This window comes from Cupressus sempervirens, chromosome 9, assembly GCF_028749045.1.
Source record: "Cupressus sempervirens isolate cs-2001-9-10 chromosome 9, ASM2874904v1, whole genome shotgun sequence".
Classification (NCBI taxonomy): Eukaryota; Viridiplantae; Streptophyta; class Pinopsida; order Cupressales; family Cupressaceae; genus Cupressus; species Cupressus sempervirens.
Window position 1 is genome coordinate 735,074,825 of NC_143126.1, and position 12,438 is coordinate 735,087,262.

The following is a 12,438-nucleotide window of genomic DNA, read 5'->3' on the forward strand; positions in this document are numbered from 1 at the left end:
ATATTATATAATCAAAGTAACAAAGGAATTTCATATTCATGACAATTGGTTTTCAAAGTACAAACAATACAATACACAAGTTGAAGAAGAAAAGTATCCTAAAGTGAACACCACTATATGAAAATTATGCATTTTATCCCACAAGAACTTCAGCACTAGAACAACTACTTTTGAAGTTTACTAAAAATTAATAGGGCATAACATTTATATAGAAAAGAGATAACAAATTTTCATTAAAATAGTTATAACAATAGTTATAAGAAAGATCTCTTTTTCATTGTTCTATGAAATTTTGCCTTTAGTGGTACAAAATTTAAGCGTACCAACATTAAGACAATATAAATCAGTTTATAATAGGAAGAAAAATGCTTACAGTAAGCTAAAATCATCAAGGTAATGACATATAATCAGCACCAAATGATAGAAATTGAGAAGGAACCTGATGATAATGATGCCAATATTCTTGCAGCAACAAAATATATTAGCTCTAAAAATTCAACACCACAAAAATGGAATACATATTCAGTATTTGAAATACCAAGAGTAATTTGAATTACACATATGTGGCATTCCATTTCATTCATATATACAACCATTTCCATTTGGCATGCCAAATTTATCATTTTAAGAGAGATTATATACCAAGATATATTAAGAACCACTCTTTGGGCTAGCTAAATTAGTATTTAATCATAGCACAAAATATTGTAGTGACTATTAATATAGAACCAATCTGTTTGACTATAAATATGTAGTAGGAATTTGACATAGGTCTATTGTGCAGTAAGCACTCAAAATTAACACTAGACAGAGCCTGCCTATCATCTTACCGAAAGATGTTAAGATTTAGGAATGATACAAAATAAAATTAGCATTGACATATAACCACATCCTTCACCCTTTCTATCCCTAATACTAGCCATTCCAAAAGAAATTGGATCACACAATGTGTAGCATTTAATATTTGAGCCTCTGTTACTCTTACACATTTAGTGCCTACATATATAGCTTGACCACTTAGTGTGAGAAGAAAAGAATTATACTTACCACCTTTGCTTTCTAAAAACCAATAAGCTCAACCTCATATATGATATTAGCCTTAGGAGGAACATTTGGAAAAGAAAAGTTTCCTTCTTCCCCATATCCCAGTTGCCATCCCACATGAAGCAATGCACGTTCACTTGCATGCTTGCTACACCAATTGCCAAGCCACTTAAGACCTTTTTCTTTGTAGGAATAGTAAAAGTTACATCAAACTTAAACCATGTTCATATATAGATACATTATGAATAAGAAACTATTTACATTCTGACCATATAAGAATTCATCAATCTCGTAATAGAATACATTTGTTTTAATATAGCATATGAATAAGAACTACCCAAACAATGCCAACCACAATTTCTGACAATAAATTATTCCTAGAGCTATTTTTCATTTTAAAGAGTAAAAGATTTCAACTAGAGATAGAATACACCATTCTTTAAAAAAAAAAGTCGCACTTGTAATTTTTATTGATAATTTGAGGATTATAATGGGGCCCCAACCCATTAAAGCTATTTAAAAACTATATGAAATACAAGAGCCAGATAAATCTAGAATTTTGTAAGCCTCTAATGAATAACTACAAACCAAATAAAAACTCATGTACCAAAATAAGCAGGGTCTAAACTGCCTAATAACTGACTTGCAAATGGACAAAAAATGGCATTATACCAAAATCCACCATTCTCAAATTGGCATGCAAAAAAATATGTTTATATTGTGGAAACAAGGACCTAGCCATATCTACAATAAGCTGATAGCCCTGAGATTTTCCTAGTGAACACATATTTCACAGAAAACCCAATTTCCTCCCCTACTCCGTTACCATTAGAACCAGTAGCAACTAGAACACTAGGATCTTTAAATTGTGTTTTTAAAGTGCAAATCAAACCATCTTTTGAAATAACAGGAAGAATTAACAAAATTGGAAATTTCCAACACTCATTACAGCATTAACTATGATCCAAACTCAAAAGTCAAGAAAAACATTTCCAAAAACAAAATATGGATATCACAAATGACATTTCCAACTAGAAAAGGCAACTCCAAAGTAACTAAACTTAATATAGAGTGCTAGTTCTCTGTAGGGCTGCAATGATAGGAAAAGAATGATCCTTTTATTGCCTTACAATGCTCGTAGTATTCCTCCCTTTCAGAGTCATATAAAACTACAAATTGGTAATGGGATTGTGGCATTTGTAGATTAAACTCATCCTTGAGTAGATTGAGCTACAACCTGTTAGTAAACAACACAAATTTGAGAACATTGTATGGAAGCCATAAATATTTAACAAACTCTTCCCTCAAACCCTCATAGGCATTGAATTTATCTATTGTCAATTTTTTTTTCTCCAACCACTTTGAGGGAAAATAATTGATTACATTAAGGAAAATTTTTTGAAAGCTCCCTCATCATTACTAGCAATATTACATCATATAAACTAAGTTATATCCAACAAAAAGTCACTAGTATACACTGTAAACCTTGGGATTGTCTTAGTTGATCACACATTACCAAATTGTTTAGAATCTAAGATTTCCTTGTTCAAGAGAGAATATGATGCTTCGTATTTTACTCTGCATGTTGGAGTGGTCATGAAACATAGACAAACAATAATCAAATTTTCCCAACAAGGATTTATCGACACGTTGAAAGAGATGTAATTAGAGTACCGAGAATAAACACATGCAATGTCTGTATATTCACGCAGCTCCCTATTACACCCCTCCAATTATGGTTGTGCTTTTTTGGGCACAAAATAATAATGCAAAGGCATGATATTGGTACTCTAGTAGAAGTAGAAGTGGTGCCCATGGTGGTGGTAGATGTGTTTTGATACATGGGTCACAAAGAGAGCCTACTGTGCTTTGAAGTGCATCTTCATCTGATTCAAGGTTGAGTAGATCACCTTGAGCAGTAGCTATAGAAGCTACCATGGTTTGCCTTGCCCTCTCACTTTGCAAATTTTTCTCTTCCGTAGCTGCAAGTATGGACTTTGTTTATTTGTTTATTTCCTCAGTGGTTTCATCATAACCCTTGGCATTGTGATAGCAGATGCATGCAAGGTGGTACTTGAGGTAGCTTATGCCAATATGTTTCACTTTTTCACATTCAATGCAAAAAATTGACCCGAGTTCTGGTCCTTGATAGGCATCCTTCCAAGTAGGGTCTCTAGCTCTTGGAGAATGAGTGCCTATAGATGATGGTTGACATTGATATTGATGGGGCAGAAACTTGAATTTGATTTGGTTGTAGAACCTTCTCTATTATCCTTAGTGCAAAGTTGCTAGAAATGGACCTGAAGAAGTTTGGGAGGGCTTTGTTTTGCTGGAGGAGCAACTAAGAGTAAGAAAAATGAAATGTAAATGAACTTTTTCTCTGTGGGACTTTAGTTTTGCTATGGCCCAATTTTTCCCTTGACTTGCTTAAAAACTTGGTGAATTTTAATAGCAAGTTTTTAGTTGAAAAACTTTCAAAGCAAAAAAAACTTGTCAGAGTACTCTCTGAGTTTTACATCTATGATAGAGAATGGTTGACAACAATATATTGCTGAATTGAATAACATGCAAAAGAGGTTATGGAGTGTCTAGGGTAAACAAGAAGAAGCTAATAATGATAAAAATATAATTTGTGATTGAGCCTTTCAAAGGTTCCCCATAACACAATCATCCTACATCTCAAATAAAGAGGTTATACTCATGATATTCTAAAACAAATCCAAATTCTTGATCTCAAACATTATCTAGGTATTCTTTCTATTTCCTCAAAGGTGGTAAACATAGAGTATCAAAAGTTAATATTTTGAACTCTAAAATTGAAAATAATCTCATTTGGAAATATCAAGATCAAACAATAACCAAAAATAATAATCATCATGAGCTTCAAACAAAATGTAGAAACATTAAGAAAAGACAACCCTATTGCTGAAATGTGGATCCACTTGAGTCCAACATGCACAATTAAAGAATGTGATCAATAAAATAATGTATGTGACAACACAAATATTTCTCAATCGCATGTTTGGCAATTATAGGATATTTCTGCCACAATAACACTGAGTGATACATGGAAAGAGGGACATATATTATTGATGGATTATAAAATCTTCAATCACTTTACCTCAAAATTATTGAGCATAACTCTGAGTTCACAGGAAGCCTTACCAATGATGTAGTGACTAGATACATATCTACAATAATCATTGGAAGTGCCAAAGTGGTGCACAAGAAAGATACTCCTTGCAAAGACTCAAATGTTTCTGTGTGATATCCCAACAAGGGTTATATTATTCCTCAGACTTGGCAATTAAAGGCCAATGAGACCTAAGATGGGAAGTAGTAGATTGCAAACAATACATTAAGGATAGACAATGGGAGAAAGTTCACCTCAATGGTATTCACCAACTTTTCAAATCAACAGGGAATCCATCAGCAGTGTACAACACCATGCACTCCACGATATAATGGAGTGATCAAACACATAAATAGGAAAATTGTTGAAATGGCTAAGTGTATAATGCATATTCAAAATGTAGCATACCGTTACTAGGTAGAAGCAGCACAAACTACTATATGCATTCTCAATTGATTTCCTAATGAGTGTTCGCAAAATACTACTCCTAAAGAGTTTGGATAGGTCTTAAGCCTACCATTGATTATTTTTGTATTTTTGGGTCTATTTCTTTTGCACTAGTTAAACATAACACTAAAGATAAACTAGATGTAAAAAGTTATAATTTCAACTTTGTTGTCTATATTGAAAAATCAAAAGCATATTTCTTAATTGATGTAACTACTGATAAATTAGTTGTTAGTAGAGATGTAATTGTTCATTAAAGAAAAGACATCTTACTTTGCCAAGTAGCCACCAAAATTTGAATTTCATGTATTTAAGGATGTTTATCATAAGGGTGACTTTTGAAATACTCTATAAAAATATTATGATATACGAGCAAGCCTAACTTTTGAAAATACAGTGAACACAAGTTACCAATTGCCAAAATAGAAATCACCTTTAGATTACCCTTACGACTTAAAAACAAATTTTTTTGTTAAAATATATATCTGCTAATGGATAGAAAAAGACCATAAAACATTCCAATGCAACATTTACCAGTCAACCAAATATAGATACCTCAACATAAACTTCATTCCATTTGGGTCATAAAGCATTGTGCTTAGGAGGAAAAGAAGCAGGTAAGTCATAGCACTGCACTACAAGCCGAATGTAGGATAAATCTTAGCATTGGGGTCTCTCTCAACCAAAATAGATTTCAGTGTAAAAAAATGATAAGTGATGGAATTTTCATTCCTTGCAATTAAAAGGTTGGCATATTTTTCATTAAAATAATGTGCATCGAGATTTTTTTAGAAGGGAAAATATAGTATTTACTTCTAAAACATATCTATTTTAGCATATATGTATTGTTATATGAAAACCCACAATATAATGATATTAGGTGGGCATGGGAAAAGTTTTTACTATTATAGCCTACTTCATGAAATCCTAAACTAAATAAAACATGGGTGTGTTCATTTTAGTTTTAAATGCTTCCATCTAAGACAATCAGACATCTCCTTTTCATAATTCCTATATACATACCAAAACAGAGCTTAAAATTTCTCTCTTTCAATTCTACTTAATTTATAATGTTAAAAACAAGGAATAATAGCCAATTGAGCTTTAAAACCTCATAAAAGTACCATACCTACAATTGCTTGTTGTAAACAGTAACCCTACCTTGCAAACTCACCAATCATCCCAACTGCACATGTTTAGATTGTTCAAGAGCCAATGCAACAAAATATTCTAACTGAGGCTTCTGAACCCTTGAATAATATCTAGAAGTAAGATGATCGATCTAGAGAATGCATGGGAAACAAGTAGTGCCATCATCTACCAGAAGTTTAAGAAACTTATCTTTTCTTTCCCTGCTAACAACCACACCCACCATCTCCACATTCTTAATGGGCCGATCCTTTCTCTAGAAAGTTTTTGGGCATCCCAATGAAGTAGGGTTTTGTAGGGAAAGGAGATAAAATTCCAAAAGCTTCACATGTGAGAGACACATAGGTCTAAGCCTAATTACCACATTAATCTACCTTCACCCATCAAAATCCAGTTTACTAAGATGGATAGTCATAAAATTTCATACACTAGCACTTCCAACAATGAGGTGGAATGTCTATGCTAATAGTAGCATATGCTATATGATATTTTTTGACATTTTGAAAAAGGGTAGTTTGCACTTGAAATTCAAAAGAATCATTTATTCATATGCAAGCTAAATTCAATAATGTGTAATTGAATACTCCATACACCTATAATGATTTGATACCTTTTAGCATCTCCATTTGAGTCCTTATCACAATCTACAATGAAAAAAATCACAACATGAGAAATTTTTCTATTACTGTATAATATACAACATGGGTGTCCTTTAGAAAACAATATAATACTTTGCATACAATAGCTGAAGCAAACTAAAATTATTGATGAAAGCATCATGATGGTATTAATAGCACCAAACTCTCCTACATAGGTATTAGGCTATTAGCAAAATAAATTCTAAGATGATGAAGGAATCTATTTATTATTAATGTAGATCAAAAAAAGCTCTAAGTTGGATACAGAGGTAGTCAAGCTATACCATTTGTAGACCAAATCAATTTACTTATAGTAGTATTATCAAATCTTGGGCCATTTGTATAACGATCATGATGAAATCAAGAATCAAAATAATATTGTGACATTACTTTCCCACCATGAAGCAATCTACCCAGTTTATTGTAAACTTTAAATGTCATAGCTTAATGGAGATAAGAAATTCAAAACAAGAATTGAATAAAATCTTCTAACCCCCCAAGAGAATAGACAATCAGTTATTGCTATAGCTCTTCTTTATGACTCCACTCCCTTTGATTGTTTCTTTCCTTTATTTTCTATAGTTGTCATCTTAAAACTTTAAAGTTTTTAATTACTTAAGCTAAAATCAAGAATGAGATGATTGAATTAAATTATATATGTAAATGAATTTTGCATATTAAAATATGCCATACGTGATCTCTTATACCATATTTCTAGTTGGGTTTAATGAAATTGAGAATTGTACCAAATCTCAAGCAGGCATACAGATGTACATACAACACCTTTGAGAGCCTTGCAGCAACCGTAGACCAAATTGCCCTACATCCATTCATATTCAGCTTAACTTTTGGGAGGATTCACTGCAAATTTATGAGAACCGTTTGTTTATACTTGAATACAATATGAGATGTTTTCATCTGAATTCTCAAGTGAATTGTGAATGCAATTCATCAAACAAAGAGGACATGTATCCAAAAAAATGGAATTGAGGAAATCTTTTCCAATATCCTCATTGTCTATGCCACAATGGGAGCTTTTAAATAGGGGCATAGAGGGTAGAGGATTTTTATCAAATTCTTTTTTCCCACATGAAAGATGTTAAATATATGAAGCACTAACACTATGGGAATCATTTGTCATCGTGGTTAAAATAAATGTGTTCCCTATGGGCATCCATCATAACATTATAAACATAAACAAATATGGTATTTATTAGATAAAAATGTGCAAAACATTAGAAGTAATGAATTGAACTAGTGGAAATGGTGATCAAGATATCAACAATCAAAGCGCTGGTAAATAAATGACAATGGAGGGGTCACCTATTCCATCAAAGTGGGATGATGTAATTCAATGGAATACATATCTACAACACTAAAGAGTTCAATTTCCAAGATATCTTTGTGCAAGGTTTATAAAATCTACACTTATAACAATGATACAGAATTTAAGTTTGCAACAAATTTAACTTTTGTAATACCATTATACGCATTGTTATGGAAATTGTAAAAGTGTAATATAGATTCATGTGAAGTGTTTGAGAAAATGGTGAATGATATCCCACTTTAGAGACTTGAATTGAAATCTTGAATGTGCTTGTTTATGTCCAAAACCCTATGCAACCTATGCTGTTAGAGTAACCAATCCCTTCATAGCCTGAAAGACATTGTCATTGGAGAATCTTTCCTAAAATGTGGCAAAGAAAGGAATGAAGAAAATATACCTATCTCAAGCATGCAAATGGATCTTGCCTGTGCTCATACCTTGCGAATGAATGAATTTTTTGTTCGCACTCATACCTCTTCACCTAATTTGATTAAAGAGAAAGGACATTGATCTCCTTTGGATAAGGATGCTTCACAATTGAAAGATGGTATTCCATCTTCATTGCCTCGAAAGAATTTCCAAGATGTCATATAAAATCTTCCCTATGATCTATGAAGGAACATTGTAACTCTTCATGAGATGTTGAATATAAGTTATATATGGCATGGCTTATGTGGTGGATGCACTATGAGAGTACAAGAGTCTAAGGATGACTCATGTTGGCAATCATGTATACAGATGAGCATTACGCATTGGAAGGACATATTAGATCATGAAATTTCCTTTTAGGTATGAATGGTATGATACCATCTTTTAGTCTTGAAGCATCTTCATCAAACATTAGGTATCCATGTGCTTTCTCTCTTTATTGGAATCAAGTGTGCAAAAGTTGTGTTTCTTTGTTTCAATATACCACTCAATTATGCAGTGTACCCAATTGATGGAACACAACCTCTGCACATGATTCAATTGAAGAGAAAGGACATTGATCCCCTTGGATAAGGATGCTTCACAACTAAAAGATAGTTTTTGTACCTATAGTTCACTGTATTTAAGGTGACAATCACATTTATTCTCCAACCTAAGGGTTTGTAAATGAACAATGATCCCTTATTTCTCTGTTAAAACTAATTGAAAACCAATGCCACCAAACCAAGATGCTTTTGATTTACTATCTTAACATATTCAAGATAATGGATCTTAGAATCACCAATGCATAGAATAGATACAAAAAAAATAACTATCAAAAAATATGAATATCACTTATTTTAGTGTATTTAAAGCATTGTTTACATAATCTCATTATAGTATATTTGACTTATTTTTGAAGATTCATTTGCATAGCATGAAAGATCATTGAGTCCTCACCATTGTGGTTTTTGTGGGATTAGATTTCATTAATAATGAGGAAGATATCTATGTTTTTTGTAAGATTTTTGAAACCCTTGCTAGGTAACTAGTCAAAAATTCTAATATTATAGAATTTGATAGTAAACTCAGTAATCTTTCATTTGGTTTTGAATTTGCATTGAGAAGTGGTTCCATGTGAGAATGTCATGATTCCCTAGTGGCTTAAAACAATAAGATCCATGTATTCTAGTTGTAACAAGTCTTATTAATCAAAATAATACCATATAAGGGTTTGTGAACAATGACAACATGTTAATAAGGAAGAGGAAAATTTAATGGGTGCTCTATACTCTTGAGTGGATGTTCCAATAAAGAGAAACAATATAATTTGCATGAAAACTTCAGCTTAGTTGTCTAAATATTGACAATAATTTTGGACCGTTATTCTTTTGTGAAGTTTGATTCACCAATTCATTAAGGATTATGAATTGGAAGGACTAAGGTTTCCTTATGTTGAAGATTCCAAAAGTTGAGATTAAATGAAATCGCATTAACATACTTCAAATGTTAGTAGTGAATATATATTCCTTGTTATAAGTAATAGATAATATTATGAACTATTGTACTTCACTGTTGATTTTTGAAGGATATTGTAAGAGTTTGATAGTGCTTGATACCCAAGGATATCTAATTCAAAATTAGAGGTATTATATAATGAAGATTATAATTTCATTATGATAATGAGTTCATTGAATTGTTTCTGAAAACAATGTAAGAATCTTTTTTGTTAGAATGGGTATTTGGACAAGGTATGTTAATAATGAAACTTGGCAATAGAGTAAAGGTTTTGTGTGTATAGGTTATAAGGACATTGGACAAGGATCTTGGATTGATAAATATGTTTGAAACCTTGAATGGAAAGAATGAGATTTTATTGATAAGATAAGATTTATTGATGATTAAGTTGATGACCCTTTGAACCAATGCTCTTGAGAAACACTACAACATAGTGAATGAAAATATTTTGAATATGGTGATTGAATAAGGGCAATAAACCTTGCAAGTTATCGATTGAGTAAGGATAGGATTGGGGGACCTATCATAAGCATCTTGAGCTGAATGATTTCATGATGTTACCTCTAGAATAATGATTCTATATGATGAAATTTTGTATGGAACAACAAGATCCTAGTATGATGTTGGTTGTTAGAGATACAAAAATGCAATCAACAAGGAATATTATAGCATTAGTAATCAAATACCAGCTATAATGAGCACTAAATACCTTATATCTTATGTATAGCATTAGTATTTGGTTAAAGTCAAGATACTATTGTTTGTTATATGTGGGAATTGAGAGAGTTAAAAGGTATTGTATTCATCAAAGAGGAAACTTTCATGACAAAAATCCATGAAAGCATCAATCTAATCAACAAGTAAGTGCAAAAATAATGTACTCACAAGTTGAAATTTGATCAAGATCATTAATATATAAGTGCAAAAATAATGTACTCACAAGTTGAAATTTGATCAAGATCATTAATATATAACATAGAACAAGAGAGAAGAACATAATCAAATGAGAAAGGGCATCTAATTCTAGTAAGGAAATAAGTAATCAACATTTAGAGACAATATAATCGTCCAAAGGTAATCAATGTGAAGGAGCCTTGAAAATTGGGTATGTTTTTCTTTGCCAAGGAGAATGACATATGTAACAAGTATATGGAGTGATGCCATTAAGAGTAAAGTTCTATAGATCATGGCTTGTCTTGAAACCTGATGTATGTAGATTGAGATATTAATAAAGTCATATTGTTGCATATTGATGAATCTCTTCACTATCATTATAGTTTTTAATGGTTAGATTTGTGTTGTTAATGTCAGACTTTTAAATTTCCATGCACTATATAAGATAAATCATAAACTTAAGTGTATTTTAGCATCCATGGTATTTCATTTGGTTAAGCAGTTGTAGAGATTTCCTATTTTATTGAAACTAACAACACTTGGATTTGGGAATCTTGAGGCCATTCCAAATGTAATATTTCCATAGATTGAGGCCCAAATTATAGAGAAAGTGCAGGGGGGCATAATGTGTTTTTGTATGGAGGGTTTTAGATGACCATGTGTTGTTGTCAAGATTATGAAACCCTTGAAACTAACAAAAATTGCATGATTTAGAGCATGGGCTGCTTTCATGAAACAATTAGCACTTCAAAATCTTAGGTGGATCTAACACATTTTTATCTAAACAATGAATTCTTGAACTTACAAACTAAAAAATCACCTAGAGAAGAAAGCTTGGAATGCTCCTATTAGGTTACTAGTAAAACCCATCTACTCAAACCCCAAACAGTAGGAGATGTCTTCATTTGACTAGTCAAACTGGTCTTGGCTCAACCCAGAGTCTAGATCCATGTATGCCATAACTCTTAAGGAATTTCTCATACACTTGAGATGGTAGTCCTTAATTTTTAATTGGAGGCTGCTCATTTCTTCCATGAAAACAAATGCCTTTTAAGCTTTTGAGTTTCTATACACAAGTAAATCGTATATCATTGTAAGTGAGTATAAAAAATGTATTTATGATAAAATTAATAGAATGACATACCTCTTCTTCTTTAAAAAACTCTAATAAAACTTCATGACCTAGATTGCTAGATTCTAATTCTTTGGGGATGGGCTCAAATGAAGGATTTTCCTTAGCTGGTCATAAGCCAGGGATCAGTTAAGAAGTTGGATTTAGGTGAGACATGCTTCATGGGATTACTAGATAGCATTGGTCAATTGACCAAATTGGAGGAGTCAATAATAAACAACCATTTGTTGAATTCCTTACCAGAAACACTTGTGCAACTTACTAACCTTCAATATCTAAATAGTGAAGGGTGTCCCCTGACTGAGTTGCCTATCCTATTAGGGTCCTTTTCTTCATCATTGTGTAGCCTCAAATGTATATTAGTGGTGAGTTTATCTCTTGAGAGTTTATCAATCTCTCAACAATGTTGCCCCAGCCTCGAATATCTAGATGTGGGTTATAATCACCAGTTAGAAGAGATCAAAACCCCTAAAATTGGGAAAGGATGTAGGAACATTTAAGAGAGCTAATTTTTAACAAAACCCCTAAATTAGATTATTTTTCTCTCTTTAAATGGAAAACTAATGTTTAGAGAAACACTGAAGACTAGGAAAACAAAGATGATAAATGACACTCACTTGGAGGAGTCGTCTAAACATTTTTCAGATTTTAAGTTGCCTAATAATAATCTTAGCCTCTTCTCTGTGATATTCATTACCATCTTTGACCCACTTATCAATTTTAGCAGGCATGTCTTTGTAAGTACACT

At 32.2% G+C, this 12,438-nt stretch overlaps 1 pseudogene; it reads right to left on the bottom strand.

The window, feature by feature from the left end:
- Window positions 1-5,206: 5,206 nt before the first annotated feature.
- Window positions 5,207-6,157, bottom strand: LOC149540809 (CST complex subunit STN1-like; annotated as a pseudogene).
- Window positions 6,158-12,438: the final 6,281 nt, after the last annotated feature.